This window comes from Ostrea edulis, chromosome 8 (genome assembly GCF_947568905.1).
Source record: "Ostrea edulis chromosome 8, xbOstEdul1.1, whole genome shotgun sequence".
In the NCBI taxonomy this organism is placed as follows: domain Eukaryota; kingdom Metazoa; phylum Mollusca; class Bivalvia; order Ostreida; family Ostreidae; genus Ostrea; species Ostrea edulis.
The window spans coordinates 24848307-24869197 of NC_079171.1; the positions used below are offsets into that span (position 1 = coordinate 24848307).

At 33.6% G+C, this 20891-nt stretch overlaps 1 long non-coding RNA gene and 2 pseudogenes across 1 annotated transcript; 2 read left to right on the top strand and 1 right to left on the bottom strand.

The window, feature by feature from the left end:
- Positions 1–20891, top strand: part of LOC125667212 (uncharacterized) — a 303650-nt pseudogene that overhangs the window by 246988 nt on the left and 35771 nt on the right.
- On the bottom strand, positions 154–957 carry LOC130049497 (uncharacterized). The gene is made up of 3 exons (XR_008798022.1): positions 910–957; positions 620–710; positions 154–271 (listed from the first exon to the last, which is right to left on the bottom strand). It is a non-coding gene; the product is annotated as an uncharacterized LOC130049497 (long non-coding RNA).
- On the top strand, positions 16220–20699 carry LOC125669107 (uncharacterized; annotated as a pseudogene).

Here is a 20891-nt window from a genome sequence, read left to right on the forward strand (position 1 = left end):
GACAATTAAAATCACCCACTACTCACTAGACACTGTTAAAATATGATTATCACAATTCATCTGAAGAGAAGAATATGACAAAAAACAGAATTTAAGATCACTACCAATACTGTTCTGTCTCCAGGTTCACCAGTCACATCACCATGGATCTACTTAATCTGCGAGAATCCCACCGCTGCCACCATTGTAAGAAACTGGATTCTTTTTGTTGACTTTATTCTTTATTGAATGATATGAAGTAATCAGTATCAACTGTATCAAGGTGATGGATCTACAAAACACAGTTACAAATGTTGTAGAAAATAAATTACCAAAAAAAATAATTATAAGGATTTTCAGATTCAGATTATTATTCTACATCAATACTATGATATGAACTACTTATCAAATAAGTTATGAATATTCAATTTACTTTACTAATACATGAATAAATGCAAGTACTTTATGTGCTGCTCTATTTACAATTATATGTATATGCATCACCTTCATGAACCTTTACTAAATATACAACTAGTACACACTATTGCACAAATATTACAATGTAGGTTCATGGTTAATAAATAATAAAAACAAAATATAAAGCATACAAGATATCATACTATCTGACCACTATACCTACCCCAGATAGGGAAACACTGGTATGTCAGAACGTCTCCAAATAACAGACAGACAAACAGACTAGCGTACTGACACAGCATTGACTGATCTATCTGTAAACAATACCCTTATCAAGAATAAGATCATAATAGAAAAGCAATCGGCATTACTCTGGTATTTCACCCAACTTGCAAAGTTTGACAACATTGCTATTAAATAATCCAATTTCATATTACACAATATATCTTAAAAATATATATCACACAAATACTACACACTCTGTATGCATCTCAATTTCTAATCAATACTTACAATGTACTTTATAATACAGGAAAATCTTTGTGCAGTTTGACTATAGACCATAATACAAATGTCGCGCACGAGAAAAATAATCTCTATGACCAATTTTTGACATATTTCAAAAACTTCTCTTACAAAAACAATACCATTTTAAACATGTAAATAATGCAAAATATAAGTTACAATATTTTCATTACTTTGAATCTGCACAAAACTTAATATACATGACTGCATTATTTTTGAGAGTGCGACTATGAAAAAAATTTATTGCGTAACAACTTTGCTATCGTATATAATCAACAGTGGTCAAGTGGTAAACACACCAGATTGGCAATTCCAGACCACAACAACCCCGGTTCGAATCCTAGCTATGCTAAAATATTTTTTTTCCTTTTTCTAACATATACATAAAAATATGGTATTAAAATACATCTCTTACACAAGGGTTTTACAAGATTTTTGTAAAATGGCACGTATGCTCAAATAAAGTATGGTTTTGACTTCAGTTACGAAAGCATACGAAAATAAATAAATATTGAGCAGATGTCAAGTCTTTTTGAGACACAAGAAACATTAATTTGGGTTGAAACGTAGATATTGGGTAGTTCTATTGCGCTAGGCTTATACATAAGTAAATTGAGGAATATATAGTAATGGAAAAGAATCTACAAATAATTGCTTGTCCTACATTTTCCCGATATTTTATAAGATAGTTCTTAGTTTTATTAGCCGTAAAAATGGATTTACATGTGCAATAACATTGCTTATTTTGAGACGTTAACAGAGGTTTAAGTGAGAGCAAGGAACGACAACTCTGGGTAGAGATTGGCCAAACCGGTCTCTTTTATACTAGCAACTAAAAATAACTTACACCCGACCCACTCTTACGATAACCTATTCGCATCAAAATCAAAACAAAAGAAAACTACAAAACGCTAAATCAGCAAAACTGAGTTTTAGGCCTACATATAGCAAATTATTTATATTTTATTATACGCAAATGCTGTAATATAATTTATTCATTGTATTAGATATTCGGATTTTGTACAATATGGTGTTGTTCTGATTTGCTCTTTGAAAATACTCCAACGCTACACTTGGATTATTTTATATTTATTAAAGCTGTATGACCCGATGTTCATGTATTATTTTTGTACATAATTACTTTAAAGCAGATTAATTACTTTATAAAGTTATTAACTTTCCCTTAATTACATGCTTGAAAACATCTGCATGTAAAAGAAAACAGTGAGAATATTATTTAGAAAGTAAATAAGTGTGGTACATATACATGTATAAATCATCCCATAATAGACGTCTATAAATAGACCCACGCGCGTCTGGGGAATCCCAACATGATGTATTACCTTATACGAAACTGTCTAGTTTTAAGGCTGAAAGAGCGTAAAACAACGAATTACTAAGAAGTATTTGATGTTTTTATTTCTATTAAACTTATGACACGGTACTGTTGTAACAAAATACACAGCTTTACACAGATAAGACCACCGATGATCTGAAAGTTTGAACTGGTCACGTGACTGTCACTTGAAAGGGCAGAGTGACGCGGTAATTTGTAAACATCGATTTAAAATCAAATTATTTGGGTTAAAACAGGTGAAATAATGTATAATATGTCACACAGCCTCATAACTACATACGTGCGATGATTTAATAGCGTTTCTTCCTTAAGATAAGAAGTTTAGTAAAACTCAGCCCAGATGTATACAACAACATCAGAAAATCCACATTTTCGTTAAACAAAATAATAAAAATATTTAACAACTTGTTGAAATGACAAAATTTGAATATCAACAGTTTTTAAGAAGATTGATAATTCATGAATATGTATAAATTAATTGTGGATATTAGGGAAACCAATGTATAATAGACATCCAGTAGAGGAAGTTCCAGCATTGGAGTTATTGCCTTTGACAACATTTTTAAAATCATGAATAATTGATTATTTATGGAAAATATCAACTTTTTCAGTATTAATAATTTACCCAATCTTTTATTATATTCAGTGAATAAAATTCCTCAGAAAGATATATTGCTATCATGCGCAAAGTTTAATTTATTAAGATTTTTGCAACAACCTATGACATCACATGAGGATCGATCAATCTTAAATTTTCGTTTATCTGGTAAGCTGTAATAAAATTTGTTGTTCTAGAATATAATCTCGTGTACCAAACAAAATAAACTTATTTCATTGAATCAACTTCAGTATTTACGCAGTATCCAATATGTTTGATGGATAAGCGCAATGTACATAATTGTCGTTACTGACGTGAAGATGGAAGGTTATCAATGGGCTGAGTAAATATTGAATTTGATTTCAATGAAATTAGTTTATTTTGTATACATTTATACATTACACTTTTTTATAAGTAGTTTTTAACAGTTACATGTATAAATGTAAATGAGCATTGACAACTTATTCTCTACATTTTTTCATCTAGAACTTTTAAAATGCAATCGTTCAGTGACAATATCAATTAATAACACCATGTCAATGGCTAGTTCCGAGAAAATATAAATTACAGACAGTGTGACACTAGCTGGAACCGTGTTGATAGGTTTCCGTACTAAGATATTTTTACTCTGTACACCAAAATAATCTCCATGCACTACTTTATTTCCTTATGAAAACGACATTCCTTGATCTTTATCAGTTACAAGTTTCCGCAGTACAACAGTTTTGAGTGGATTTTAACAGAAAGTACGGACAATTTTTATCATCAGTTTCTACGTAAAAAAAAAAAAATGCACCGGTTGATATAAGTTCTGTAATATCTATATTTCTTACTCTTCTGCTATATTCTTATGGTGTTTTTTTTTCATTGCAAGTGTAAAAAAAAAAAAAAAAATCCGGGTTGGACATCGTTCATGTATTCAGTGTAGTCACCGATACAACAGTTGAGATTAACAACGTAGTTTTCGTGTTTTTAGAGCACCATTTTCTGTTAATTTGTTTTTAGTATGAAATTTCCAGTTTTCTTTATTTTGACGGGAATAATGATCTCGGTCTCGATAAATAAAGTTGCAAATTTCGATTCGATGAATCAATTGTGTGAAGCAAATTACTTTGGACAAACTCGAAAAGATGACTCGCTGTCTTCTAGACATTTTGTTACTCGACGAAAGTTATATCAGTTCATTTTAAAAATCAATATTTTATGTTCTCTTAATTTTCTCTCTTTCGGCGCATATATAAATACGTTCCATATAATCCATGTACCATTCCATGGTGTGAACGAAATAAACTAAGCTTATATTCTTACCATTCAATATTATTAAGTGGGGGGAGTTGCCCAATGAAAAAGTGAAAATAACGAACAGTGATCAATCTTATAAATCCCATAAATGTTACTAAATTAAGAGCTGGGAAAACACGGACCCCTGGACACACCACATGTGGGGTCAGGTGTCCAGGAGGAGTAAGCATCCCCTGTTGATCGGTCACTCCAGCCGTGACCTCTATATCTTGAGGAAGTTGATAGTCACATAAATAACATTTTACAACTAATTTATATAACAATATAGGAACCTCAGCTTTTATATCGTTTCTAGAACTCTCTCATTTAGAAGTTTAGATGAGTCAACGATCCATTCCCCCTTCCACCCCCTCAGGATTGATGTCTATCACAATACTGCAGTCTACAGTGATGCGGATTTTACAACTTTCGTATTTCTACAAAATGCAATGTGAAAGCTGAATGCAAATATTCCTGGTTCTATGTGGTAATTGATATCTATTAGCTAATCATAAAACATATTTTTCATCAGCTATTCAGGCAGTTCAGAGTCGGCGTATTTGTAAGTATTCTTCGGACGGACGGATGGACAGCGCCACACCCTTTATATCCCATCTAAAGACGTGTGTATGTATACAAAGGCTCTTCCAAATGCTATTTATATCTGTCATCGTGACCTAATCAGATACAAGCGAAACCGTTTTTCTTCCTTTTTGTATAAATATTTTCTCTTCGTTTGATTGATGTTTTGTGTCGGTTCCCTGTGCAACGATATTGTTTAAATTGAATATGATTTTGATATTTCTTCTAACATATGTATTTGTTTCCAAAGTCCTATCATATGGTGAGTAATTTTTACATCTTTTTTCATCCATGTTTCAGGTTCATGTAACTGTCTCAGTGATATGCTACTTTGATTTAGATGCACTGTAGGAAATTCTTAAACACGTTTTGAATTTGAAAGAAAGATATGTTTCCAATATATATATATATATATATATATATATATATATATATATATATATTATCCTGTCTAACGCGAGCAGATAAAGTCGTCTTAAGTTTGGTATCACTGTTAATTCATTGGGAAAAAATAACATATATGTACATAAAACCCGACGGCTAGCCTAAGACAAAACAGAACAGCTCAATTTCTACATGTAACTGTTCGGTCTATTAAGACACTTGCAAAATCAATGATTTATTTAGAGTTATACATGATAGGAACATTAATTTTGATGGATTAGTATCTTTTAGTTATTTTAAAAATCTTGTTAAACATAAATATTTTAAAAGTCTAAGCTCTACAAATGTATATGAAAAATCAATATGTATGAAATATTGAATCTAAGAACAATAACTCTGTTTTCATTGATTTCTTTTTCAAGTCTGCTATGTGATAGCTTGCCATTATTTGTTACAGACATTGTGTGTATTTTTGTGAAGAAATAGTTTTATGAAAATTTATGTATAATATTCTGTCACCATAACCAGTTTTGTGTAGAAATATTTTGATAATGCTGTTTAAGGAAAACTGCTATTTTCTGACGTTGATATGTGATTCTGTTTATGCATGTCTCGTATTCCTTTAAAAAGTGCGGTGACCTATATATTTCATTGGATAATTTATTAGTTTTAACCAATAAATGAAAATAAATACAATTACTATACGTTTATCACTTAATAAGGCGAGTACGGAGTTACCTCCAAGTGGAACTGTTAAAGGGTCAATTTTCTTTCTTGGTCTTTGTATTCAATATTTGTATTCACCTGAGGATGGATGTTAAAATCCAGAAATCGCTAGTGATTTGAATATAATTCGGAACTGCACGAGTTAGAATGGTTCCTCAGTACCCCTTGCTTGTCGTACGAGGCGACTAAATGGGGCGGTCCTTCAGATGAGACCGCAAAAGCCGAGGTCCCGTATCACAGCAGCTGTGGGACGATAAAGATCCCTCCCTGCTCAAAGGCCGTAAGCGCCGAGCATAGGCCTAACATTTGCAGCCCTTCACCGGTAATGGTGACGTATCCATTGTGACTGAAATATTCTCGAGAGAGATGTTAAATGGGTAGTTGTGTTCAGCGCGTCCGCTCGTCAATCGTGGCCAATGTTTTCCAGTAAAATTTGCTGTGGAAATAAACACTGAACTGAGCTAGATTTTCTTTAATTTTTAGCTTTATCGCATACGCAAATATCGACCCCCAATTAAACCTTTTCAAAGACAACAAGCTAGTGATACTTAGTGTCTTTTAGCTATCGATGTATATTTTGCCCTAAACTGTTTATATTTATATGAGAATTCACAATTTTAGGTGCTAGGATACAACACACTGTGGTTTCCACTTTAATGACAAATAATTATTTACTGTAAATAGATAAGAGCCCCCCCCCCCCACCCACCCAACAGATCTTCAATTCTATTTAAAGTTATGCTCAATATAAAATGCAGTCCTTTCTCTCTGAGAGTTGTCTGAAGTCTGACTTTGGTATGAACAAAGACAAGGGACTTTTTAGCGGGAAATAAAATATATAAAAATATTGGTTTAGATAACCACCTGGCCTTAATCATATGTCTGTAAGTGACCACACAGGTATAGATGTCCCAAGGCTCACAGAGAACTTTGGTTACAAACAATAAAGAACCAGGGAGTAAAAGGGTGTTGTATGTATGTAGCACTGAACAGTGTATACTGTTGATGATATAAATGATACTAATGAATATGTACATAATGATCAAGTGAGATAATTTAGTTTAAAAACACTTTCAAATATATTGACATGATTTATTTCATTCTCTCATCACTAAGTAGATATGGAGATTACTGTGTATTAAATGCACCTATTGTAGCATTGCAAAATGAATATGAATAAAACTACACCCTACTACATGTGTATTCTCTTCTAGACATTATGAGAACGTCCTCACTAAACAGGTTTCATCGGAGAGAGAGAGAGAGAGAGAGAGAGAGAGAGAGAGATGTGTATTCTCTTCTAGACATTATGAGAACGTCCTCACTAAACAGGTTTCATCGTCCAGAGAGAGAGAGAGAGTTCGACCATATCGAGGCATTTCAAATTTTCATTTTGACGTGGAAATTACATAATGTGATAGATGGACGTTGGCATCCTAGTGCATGCAGAGTATGCACACTTGTATTTAGATAGATGTAGTTCACCCCTACACTTTATATCCCCTATGACCCTTCGTCGGAAACCCACGGTCAGTCGCTATAGACGATTACCTACCGTGGGTCACTAGGCCAGTATTTTCGCTGGAAGGTGTGTTTCGGCTTCTATATGACATATGTCGTTTACCACTCCATATTGCGATATTCAACCAATGAAAAAGACCCTGATTTCCAGTCCTTTGTAGCATAGAAAAACATGCTTTCAGAGCCAAGATTTTGACTACGTTTAAGTTGGTCAAGTTACAAAAATTTCAGCGAGATGCTTTATCTGCATTCTTGAAGCGGAATGTATTTGTGTCTATAAAGACAGGGGAGGGAAAAACCAGTGCTACCAAGGGTTTGTACAGGTCTACATCTCCAGCACGAGTTCGTACATGTAGTTCTATCATACGGGAGCAATGTGTGTTTTTAACAGACTTGGTATTTCATCGGTTTCTATAGGTATATTAAACTTACTTGCGTATTAAGTACTACCGTAATTTGTTCTGTTTGTGTTGTCGGCACAATTTGAATCAGTAATTGTGACCTTCGATCTAAATTTCTTGTGTAAATACAATTGATGTATCACGCTAATTACAAAATGACATGTGGACGGGATTGTAAAACCATATCTTAAATCATATTTGCATCTAATTTTTAAATTGTATCATGCATGACTGATTTTATTCACGAGCCATGAAGCAGTGATGATAATAAACATACCAGAGGCGGATCCAGGATTTCCGAAAAGGAGGGGGCAAATGTGAAAGTGAAGTATTAGTTAAAATAATCAGCCATTTGGGGTGCCAAATCTTGAGCTTTTATCTGTATATCTTTGATAGTGGCACAACAAAACACACACACTTTAATGGGCGCCGCCATTACATCTGACACATTGAGTACCGGGAATATTTACGGCGATTCCAATTGGTACTCGATAGGTCACGTGAGATCACCCATTTTAATGAGTTATGCGAAATTATCGGCCTTGTGACTCACGGTTGGTAATCGTAGAGTGACCGACCGTGGGTTTCCGGCGATGTCTATCACCCTTCGATATTCATCTTTCTTTGAATTTAAGTAATACTGGGCACTATTAAAATTAAATAGTTTTATCGGGATTCAATGTAATTAAGCGTGTCCAATTCAATACGTTTCACTATGAAAATCTCCCTTCCAATCACCGTAAATTTTGTTTTAGACATGCCGATTATTTCCCGCAAATTGGCTATCTGACGATAGTTCTTAATATAAACTTCATTCTTCTCAATTTAGTACAACAAAGAAAAAATATCTAAATTTTATATTGGTTTTGTAGGTTAACTGTATCAAATTTGAAAATCACATAACGTGATCTCTAAATTAGGAGTTAGGGTCTAAATATGTTTGCTTAGTATTATAGTATAACACCAGTAAAATTCCTATACCAGAACACACTTTGTACGAAAGTTTGATACACAACAACGTCCAGAGGCTTCATCACTGAACTCTGTGAATTTGAAGTGTACGGTATGTAAAAACGAATTGTATATTTTGGTAATGTAACACAGCAAAGACCATTTCTGAATTCACATGTGAAAAAAAGAAATGTCTGTAAATTAGGTTCTATAGGTTTTTAGTTTTGTTAGTGTATCTTTTGTTATATATTTAATTCATTGATCACTGTTTGGTATCTTCACCTTACGTCAATGCAGCATGCTTAAAACATGTATTGAGATATATAATAATTGCGTACAACGTCCCACGCAAAAAAGAAAATATAAAAACTCGTGATGAGCTAGTAAGCTAAACAGTAACATGTTTTAATCAATTATAAATAACTTCACAGTCTGATTACTAGTACTTGTATATTCAGAAATATGTCTGATTTATGATCCACACAAATTTCGCTCTTTTTTCTTTCTTTCTTTGTAATACATGTAATTTCAATACCTTTTTCTGTTTTGTTGATAGTTTTGTGTTCACAATTTCTTTTTAACACCTTTATTTCTATTTATGACGTTCGTCCTTGTTTTCTTAGCCCATCCTTTTTCTAAAAGTTATCCCTAGAATTCTTTTGTTTCTTATAAAATAAAATATATTATGTGCAACCTGAATAATTTTTTTTTTTTAAATGGGAGGGGGGTGCCTGGGTATATGCTTTAAGCCTTATCATCACTGATTTTTGTTTCATTCATATACAATGATGTATTATTTATATCTATATTATTATTTTATTGATTTCTTTTCAGGGTATCTAGTTTAATTTTCAGTTTACGACCACATATTCAAAGTCGCGTCGTGGCGCGAAACCGTGCAATTAATTATTTTGACATTGTCAGTCTGATTAAAACAATCATCCTTCTCCTTACAATTGTCAGAACGAGTGTATAGACATAAGGAGATCAGATTGTGACACTGTGAAACTCTAGCCTACTTTGACTTTATGATTGCATGACATCATCTTTGTACAGCTTTTTACAATTTGGAAATATATCCAGAAAAGGAAAACCAATCTGAAAAAACGACAAAAATGTGTTAGAGAACCGTTCGAAGGTCAATGTCACATGTTTTAAAACAAAGGTCTTGTTACAATAAGTGCGCAGCATATGAAATGAGAACTACAGTTAAAGTTTCGGACATACAAACACGACTGCCCCCTTCGCTTTGACATGATGATTAACCCCTGCTGTATTTTTTTTAATGAAAGAAAGCAGAGGTGAGCAAGCTCACATACCCCATGCTCCAACATTGCTTGACAATGTCTCACATAATAAATGGGAATGCTACATGTACGCATTACTGCAAGAACAGGAAAGACGGGCTCAAAATTCTAAGTGCAATAGGGGCATAACTCCTAGACGAAATATTGAATAAGAATTTCCTGGGAATATGCTCATCTACACAGTGTGTTCTTATTAATTACCAAGTTTCACGAAATTCTGTTGAGTGGTCTCAGAGGAGTTGCGCTGTCAGGAACAGGACAGATGGACTCAAAATTCTAGGTTCAAAAGGGCATGACTCCCAGAATAATTATTGAATGTTCTGGACATCTGCTTATCTACACAGTGTGTCCTTATTAACTACCAAGTTTCATGAAATTCTGTTGAGCGGTCTCAGAGGAGTTGTGCTGTCAAGAACAGGACAGATGGACTCGAAATTCTAAATTCAATAGGGGCATAACTCTCCAAAAAATATTGAATCAAAATTTCCTGGGAATATACACATCTACACAATGTGTCCTTATTAAGTACAACGTTTCACGAAATTATGTTGAGTGGTCTCAGATGAGTTGCGCTGACAAGAACAGGACACACGGGCTCAAAATCCAAAAGCAGCAGAAGCAGGTGTGGCACGATAATTCATAATGTTCCCTACCTGATCAAAGGATGTAAAAACGAGCATAAGCCTACATTTTTACCCATCACCGGCAATATTGACGTCTACATATAAGGGGGTGGTCTTAAGCGGGACGTTAAACAATATACAACCAACCAACAAATGAACAAACAACCCATTTTCGTGGATTTCATTGTCAATCCCATTTCAAGAATTTCTAAACACAGTGAGATATAGGATTTACATTATGTTTCAGTGTACAGAAATTACATCACATCAAAACTGTAAAGGCTCGACAATTCACGAGAATTGACCCCGTGAACATAAATTAACATAAATGATTCCTCAGAATCTTATTACATACAACCGAAATTTTATCTACAAAAAGACAAATGTCACTTATTTTTCCCTTTTTTTTTCATGAATGTGGTATGGAAATAACATCGATATATTCATCAAGTATCATACATACTCCTAGAATAAATTCATCAATCAACTGTAGGTTGTCCAACACCAGGCGTTTATGGAGAGAACTGCGATATATCGTGCCCCCAGAACTGTCAGGAGAGACACTGTGACATCGTGACTGGAACCTGTCTGGGGTGTATTCCGGGATACAAGGGGTCTTTCTGTGATCAGCGTAAGTCTTGTGATTTTTATTTCTAAACATTTACAAAGCACTACGTAAACGAACGTGTATCATGCGTAGTTATAACAATAAAACACTCTCAAACCATTGTACGAATGTAAATTTTTGGTAATTTTTTTTTTATAGTTTAGTAAATATCAATAAAATAATACTTTCGATGTAAATGTAATTTAAGATAACATCAATGAAAAATGATCAGAAACAAACTCCAATATCTTAAAACATGTTATATTCAATGAGAAAACCCCGTGTATGTAATAAAACGTTGTGTATGCACATTTTATATATACATTTGTACATATCTTATAATTTGTGTAGTATACATTAGCAGCATGAATGTAAGTAGATTTAATACTTATTATAGAATGTGACGGCAGATTATATGGAGAGAACTGTACAGAACCCTGCGGTCAATGTCGGAAATTAGAACAGTGTCATCACATTAACGGAACATGTTTAAATGGCTGTGACAGAGGATATCAAGGCGGGAAATGTGCTGAAGGTAAATGAATATAATTGTTCATTGGCGTCCCTCATCGTTTGGCTTGTCCATCGTTAACTTCCCATCATCGCCTGGATTTGGTCTTTATGTCTCTCAACTGATTCATGTCGTAATGCGTTTGATCATTTTTTTAAATCGAGGCAAGCTACTGTCAAACAAGTTGATATTGAAGTGATTTCAACACTTTCGTTTAAAGTCAGCATTTTGTATATTGTATGGTCGTTATAACAATCTAGTTGGCTATACAACTTGCCATTGGGTCAAATGCTGTATGATGTGTGTGATACCATTTCCTAGGCCACTATTTACACATTAGTTTTGACAGCTGATTATTCCTTTTTCTTGATCAAGATATAGGGCTCACGACAAGTGTGACCAGTACCTTAGGTTGTAACCGTTTTCACATAGTGCTCATTGTGGTACCGAACAATGTAGAGAAAATGTGTTGAACGTAATCGAATTAAAATTGCGCATTCTTGATTGAAGATTAAAGAAATGAATTTTTTTCTTGTCGAATAATCTTACTTCAGAGTAAAATAACTTTCAGTGGCATATTTCCGGCAGATGAAACTCGAGATTGAAATCGCGTATCCATCCATTTTAATTTACTATAACTCTTATTAGTCCCCTACCGACGAAGTCGAAGGGGACTTTAGGTTTGCACTCCGGCCGTCCGACCGTCCGTCCGTCTGTCTGTCTGTCCGTCAGTCCAGTTTTGCGCACTTTTTTCTCTGTTCTTGCAGATATTTATTTGATATTGATGCATTGCTTTGCCATAACAAGTTACAGATCAAGTTTGAGTTTCGTCTTGGTCCATTGATTTTTCACTAAGTTATGGCCCTTGAACTTAGAAAAATAGCACCAATTACTAGTTTGCCGGATTTATTTTTGACGTGCTTGCAGATATTCATTTTATATTTGGTACATTGTTTTGCAATAACAAGTTACATGTAAAGTTCGAGTTTCGTCTTGATCCGTTGATTTTTCACTAAGTTATGGCCCTTGGACTTCGAAAAATAGCATGGATTATCAGTTTTCCGGACTTTTTTTGGTTGTGCTAGCAGATATTCATTTGATATTTGGTACATTGCTTTGTCATAACAAGTTACAGATCAAGTTCGAATTTGATTTTGGTCCGTTGATATTCCATTAAGTTATGGTCCTTGGACGTAGAAAAATAGCATGAATTGTTAGTTTACATCCAAGTTTCTTATCTCTGTAGATAGAATTAAGAATACAACACTCATTAAAACTTCTAGCATAGTAATACAGCAATATAGCTAAATTATTCATGATCATCTACATGTCGCAGTTTATTGACTTGGTTAAAAACTAAAACCTAATTATAAATTGGTCTTTTATCTTGGTCTAGTCTCTACGTTAGTAGTTGATTTCCAATCATTCCTATCCTGGTTCCCCAATTTTTCCTTTTACAGTAACCTACATAATGCAATTTGAATATTGTTGTGGTACAGTGATTTTTGGAACCGGTAGGGAACTATGTATTGCCATGCAATATTCTTAGAATGCTTGTGTAAGCGTATGACACAACAAAATTTGAGAAAATGTTTATTGGTCAGCTCAGTGCTCACAAACCTCTCTCACCGAGGGTGGAAACTGAAACATACATGTAAGAACAATATTAATTACATATTACAATATCACAAGACAGTATTCAATCAACACGCTAACGCTGAATATCAAACAACAAAATAATGACATTCATGGCACACCATACTCGAACAAAATAATAACGCACATTTCAAATCATGAAAACAGTCATGAGCTTAACTAATAACATAAATGCATATGTGTTATAACTAATTACATGCTATATGACAACAAATATACACTGTACTTACTCTTTAGGGGCACAAACACCAAAACACAAATCAACTTTTGCTATAAAAACAAGCATGGCCTATGCCGGATCAAACTGTAAACAATCTAATAACCGAACCAAATCCGGAATAAATTCCGGCGCCACTACAGCTTGTTTTCTTTATGAACAGAATGTCCAGAGGGTCGCTATGGTTACAACTGCCAGGAGAGATGTAACATCAACTGTGGGGTCCCCGAGAGATGTGACAGAGTAACAGGACAGTGTCAGAATGGATGTCAGGCAGGGTGGAAAAATCAGAAATGTGATTCAAGTAAAGAAATATTATGATACATAACCACATGCATTTTGCATTTCATATTTTGACTTTCATAAATGTATGAGTCTCTGCCACAGAAAAAAACCCAAAAAAACAATAGCATTGTTGATAATCAATCATCTCATTTTCGCGGCTAAGATTTAACCTAAATAAATAATGCTTCATTTTACAGAATATATACAGACATACATGTATCTACTTTTACACAGAATGCGATGGTAAAACATTTGGACTAGGCTGTACTCAAGTATGTGGAGTTTGCTTGGGTAACGAACAGTGTCATCACGTAAACGGCACGTGCACAAAAGGCTGTGACAGGGGTTATGAAGGAATTAATTGTACACAGGGTAATTTATCCATCTTTGAGATTTTTGTTTTGTTTCAACCAATTTGTTAAATCAAGCATTTGGAACTGAAAGGAGATTAAAAACAACAACAAAATATTCTAGCGAAGTTGAAAAAACATGGCTAAACACTGAAGTCTAGAGACGTGTCAAATATAATTAAAGTCGCCCAGAAGTGCTATGTAAATGATATTACACAGAACTGTGATATAATCTGATAATACACAGATTTGGGATATAACTGAAATTAATCAAAACTATGATATAATTTGATATTACACAAAACGGCAATACATGTTTAACTGATATCATACAGAATTGATATGGTTAACTTTTATCAAAATGTGATATAAATATTCCATTTATATCCTTTTATGCTGCTAGTAAATTTGATGGAGAAATTATAGAATATCTTAGGAATCTGGAACATGCAAAATTCGATTAAATGAAAGATTTAAAATCCATATAGGTGAATTAGAAATACAACTACAAGGAGGGGCGTTTATTGTCAGTATTCACAAAGCACAAGTCACACATCATATTGGAAGTTACAATCAATCAGAGAGTAATTTTTTTTTTTAAATGGTTAGATTTCAGTTAGGTATTTTGCGTTGAAAGGTGGGGTAATTTTATGGGTGTCTAAAAGATGCTGACATTTGTCAGTTATTCGTTGACACTTTTATCAAAATCGGACTGCACTAAAACCAGGCTATTTTTTCTTACAAACTGCCCTGTATGAATACCGGTGCATAGATTATTGGTTATTTTATTTGAGTTTAAGATATATAACTTTATTATATACCCATCAATGTATCGTTTTTTCATACTGTGGATTTCACAGTGTGATCCGATTTTTCGGATCACCACATTGTGGTTTTCTGATTCCGTATCAGGCGGCCGTTTCACTATCCGATCGTAGATCGTAAACGTAGACTTAAATGTGAACGTAGCACGTACGACCGTTTCACTAAAAGTTACGATTTGCGATTTTCTATCAGTTTTGATCGTAACCCTACGAGTGGTCTAGGGTTATCGTAAGTGTTCCTACATGCACGTAAATGAGCAATATGGCCGCCATGCTGGCCCCGCCTGAGATCATTTTGTGGTAATATATACCTGACCGAGTTTGTTTATACTTTGTAGGAAGAAAACAATCACAATGACTTGCAGTCTGCTTTTGCACAAAAAGTATTCTACAGTCCGAGCCCGAATCTTAAATCAATTAGAGTTGTCCTTCTTTGTTACGCACAACCACAAAAATGTCAGTCTCACAGGGGTCAAGTCCGTTTTGGGCCCGGGCTCTGTGATACCACAAATAGAGTAAATTCATTGTATCACAAAGTTCGGGTCCAAAACGGGCCTAGCCCTTGTTACCAGTTTGCTGAAATAAATATAAAGACAATGCAAGAATTCATATTTTAAAAAGTGAGGGGGGGGGGGGTGTTAGTCAATATATCAAACTTTGCATGTAATAATAACGAGAACAGATATGGGGGGGGGGGGGGGTATAGCTACATATGCCTGCATCACCGTTAGATCACATGTATATTTAACATTAGAGAGGATCCAAGACATTATTATTCTCATGTTCAGAAATTAAATTTCTTTAGAAACAGTTGATTTAATGATCCGAGACGTTGCGATTCGACGTACTCAGCTTTTTTCCCCCGTCAGATCAATACCTTTGATGCAACTGACTAACTGCATAATACATGTACATTTTAAGGAAAATATAATAATAAAATGATTTGGTAATGGGAGAGGGGTTAAAATCCCAATTTTGCAAGTGGATCGTTTCTGTAGTTTTATGAAAGTCGTTAGAAATTAAACATACAGACCAGGCGGCCGTTTCACTAACCGATCGTAGAACGTAAACGTACGATTACGTTTACGATCACCTTGACATGCACGTATACGAGCGTTTCACTAAAACTGTCGTCGTCGTAGCACTTACGATTGCGATTATCTTAAACGTAACTGGAACTCTTTTGGTGATGGAGGTAGTTTAGTGTTGCAGACGACAACAATACCATTAATTGCCATGGAAGATACGAGGAAAGCAAACTGGGATGAGGCGACGGTTTCACTTCTCGTGGAACTCGTCACGGATGGCGAGCGGTGGGCCATCATTAGAGGGAAATTTAGTCCCTCACTGACAATGCAGCACAAGCAAGCTGTGTGGGTAGAAATAACAGAGAAGTATGTCATGTCAGCGAATTTCTTTTAAATTTTCATTTAGAGTCCGCTGCAATCTATATTCATTAATGTGATGTTTCCGTACTAATCAAACACGCTAATGAGTGTTTTCAAAATTGATATACCCTACATTTTTTAGCTCCTCAGTTGAAATGACGTCTCTGTCGCTGACGAAATATTTTTAGCTAGGAGTTTTGTTTACTTTAACCATTGGAAACACTTGCGGGAGACAACTCTAACGGGCTTCAAATTGGGGTGCCCAATGGGGATATTGTTTTTTAAAAATCATTCTGTTAATACTGTCACCATTGTAAATATTTGAATAGTTTAGTTTATGGTAGGGAATAGTTGTATCAGAGAAATAAAATCACAGTCAGGTGTTTTTTTAAATGCAAAAATATTTTTATAGATTAAAAAAAAATACTGTTGGGAATAAATTGATTTAGAAATAGATATAGATAAATGAAGAACTATTAAACAAGAATAAATAAGAATGCAAGTAAGTAGAAAAATACACAAGTACTCAGTTCAATGCACCAAGGGGGGATAAAGGAATAATCTATGAAGAAATATGAAAGAAAATTCAATAAAGGTATTGGTAATTATTAATCGATATAGATATGAATAATAATCATATTGAGGAGATAAAGAGATATGTGAGTAATTGAATGAATTAGTAAATGAAGAATGAACATGAATAGATGATAATTTTTAGAAGATTAATGAAGTAAATAAATCCATACTCCAAATAAATATAAATATATATAGCAGAATTTAAATGGTTAATAAATTCAGGATTAATTTTCTCTGGATATAAGAAATGCAGATAATGTTTATTTTATAAGTCTGAGTTTGTTGATAAGTGCTGACTATTTCTTTATATTCATTAAATACAATCACATACAGTAATGTTAATTTTACATTCAAGGGTCAAAAGTCTTTCTGCACGACTAAATTTCAGTATATATAATTCATTGAATAAGACATGTAAAGCACTCATAAAATAATTTCTACTGCAGCCATCAATAAAAAAAATTCATAAATCATGCATAATCACCTATAAATTTTAAATACATTTTTGTTATTTTTTCAACATGTTTTCTGCTATATATTTATTTGGAGTATGGATTTATTGATAACACCCACTAGGATAATCATGCTGTAGTAACTTCATTTGAACATTTCGGATTTATTGATGTGTAAACTCGTTCAGATTTATTTTTGTTCAATAAAACAATTGTAATACATAACATGGAATTATATATTAACATTAATTGTTATTCATTGAAAATGTATAAATATTCATTTTGATAATTATTAACAAAGTAATTTTTGTGAAATTGAATTATGAATTATTATTGATATTTAAATACAGAATAAATGCTTGCTCCAGTACTGTAAGAACATTGAAGGAAGTAAAAAAAAAAGTGGCAGGATGTTCAGAGCCACTCAAAAAAGAAAGAGGCAAGCAGGTATATACAATAATCATATTGCTTTTAAGATCGGAATGTCATACTCATACATTATTCTCAATATTTTAGGATTGTTTAAACTTTTAAGTTTACAACACTATAGTACATATTTTGGTTGTGGTATTCAATGCTAGACCATTCAGTTGTTTATCCATCCTGTTGTACATATTTATTATGAAGATGCAATTATGATTTTGGTGGTTTGTAGATATTTTTGATATATTGTTAGGAGGACAGAGCTCTCAAAAACAGGAGGAGGACCTCCTCCCACAGATTTGAAAGTGTGGGAGAGGAAGGTAATAATAACAGGAAAAGAAGGGAAATTTAAAAAAAAAATGTATACCTATTTGCCTATCCATCAATTGTTTTGTAAATTTAGATTTTATTAAGATTTAAAATGATAAATGTAATGATCATACAATATATATATAGAGATAGATAGATAGATATAAACAGTATTATATTTGAAAGATCTATCTTTATTTTTAGATTGTATCAGTGTTCTCCAAAGACATTTTGTCTGGCATAGATGGTGGATTTGACACACTTTCAAGCCCAAGTAATTTTTTTCTGTATTTTAAAAAAATAAATAAACTTTACACATTTGGTAAATATGTCGAGATATCCATGACTATTAAATGATAAAGAAATGACTTACATTTGGTAAATATTGTGATTGAATGTAATGTATTGATTGTCCTTCATATTAGTAGGTATTTCACAAACTGATCACTCTCAGTGCTTGAAAAGAAAACATGGTGAGTTACTAAATGAATTGTAAGGAATGATCTGTGATAAGAATATGCATACAAGTTTATAATTTCACTTATGGTATGCGTGATTGATTGAATATAAATTAAATGTAATTTATATATATAATATTTTTCTTCAAATTTAGATGATGTGAACTTGGAAGCAGAGTTAGCTGTGACACCTTGTAAGTTTTCTGATGAAACTAATAAATGATAATTCTTAATTGTAATTTACATTTTGTGTCAATATAACATAAATATACTATGCACATATTTTTTGTATATAAATATGCAAACATATTCTTAAATATATTTTTACTACAGACTCAAGATGCAATGCCATTCCCCAACTCCCAGGTGAGTTAATGATAAAGTCCATTTCTTTTTATTTTCTCTCTTTTATCAATTGACTATATTTAAAATAGATCATCTTCTTTTCAGAGGGTGCAAGTATCATAGACCCAGCTGATTTTGAATCTCCTTCAACATCTAGTAGGTTACCTTTTTAGGTCACCTGAGCCAAAGGCTCAAGTGAGCTCTTCTGATCACATTTGTGCTGTCTGTCTGTAACATGTTTAATCCTACATTAAGTGAGGGACCATTCCCCATTCAAAAAGATGTATGACCTTGTGACCTTTGACTTACCAGATCAGCAAGGTCATTTTAATCATATTGGTGTTGGGGCATATATATTTTAAATCATTTTCAGTTATGTGCAATGTGGCCCATTGTCCACTTGTATTATATATCTATATTACAGTGTTATACATGTAGGAATGACAGAGTCATAGATTTTAAATGCATAATGAACAAAATGATCAACACCATGTAAGCTGCTTATTTGAAAATTTATTGCACACACACACACACACACACAAGTCTGAAGTACCTGGCTGTCTACCTGTCAATCTTCTTTCTATACACAAACACACCCACATATTAACTCTTGACTTTCAACATTTCAGGTTCAAGTTCGAGTCACATAAATTCCAGCAGGCCCTCAGCAGGTTCAAGTTCAAGTCACACAAATTCCAGCAGGCCCCCAGCAGGTGGGTATATATATGTATAACTACAATGGAAAAGAATCACAATGTTTATGTTAAGGGTTAAAGAGAGTGCATCATTTAAGATGAATTATTTTACTCTTGGATCATTATGTCTACATTCTTCTAGGGGAGACATTTTTTGTACTTTCTGTCTACCCGTCTGTCTGTCTTTTACAAAATGTTGGGGTTTTCTGTTTTTAATTTCATTTTTCTATCACATATCATAATTCCTCCAAATTCCATTGTAGATACCACCAGGGAGCGTCTGGTGGATATTGAAGAGGAGAAATTAAAGCTTATGAAGGAAAGCGTTGAAATTAAGAGAAGGAAATTAAATTTATTAGAGGATTATATCACCTGGAAGAAACAGCAGGCTACATATACATGTACGTCCCCATCGTTATCACCAGTAATAAAATTTTGAGGTGCACAGTTATCTTCACCAAACAAAGTTTGGAATTATTTTGTTTTTATTATACGTCCGTCTTTAGAAGAGATGTATTATGGTACAGCGATACCTGCACATCAGCCTGTCTGTCCGTCCATTGGGGGTTTTCTGTTTCTAATTTCATTGCTATGTAGCTTCTTTGAGGATCATTGTGGAACATTTTGCAATTTAAATATATCCATTTTGTTTGCTCTTGCAGGAGTTGTGCCCCTTTAGGTGAAAATTGTTGTTATATGTAGGGTACATAATTTGTTAGGCATTTTTACTCCATCTTGTTTTACAGAGTGTGTGTATGGATATTGAAGATGGGTATGTTACAAGGATTTTGATTTTCTTCAATTTTTGAGAAAAATACAGGTTACTGAACTAAGTCTGTTTGGAGGAAATAATACAAAGAGAACACATAATTTGTTTGGTAAACTCCTTCCACAGTTCTCAATTAGAACTATTTGATATTCTTCTATTAAGTATATATAAGCACCTTTAATTAAATCGCTGGATTAGCCGCTGTCTTATAGCCTGTCCAGTTTGGTCAACTGCAGCATTGGGAACCTGTGGGTGGGCATCATCCTGATTCATTATCAGTACCTCATTCTCCTCAACTGGAATCCTCATCTGTACACACATATTATGCAGCTTCAAACACGCCATTATGATCTGTACAGATTTTGCAGGGGTAA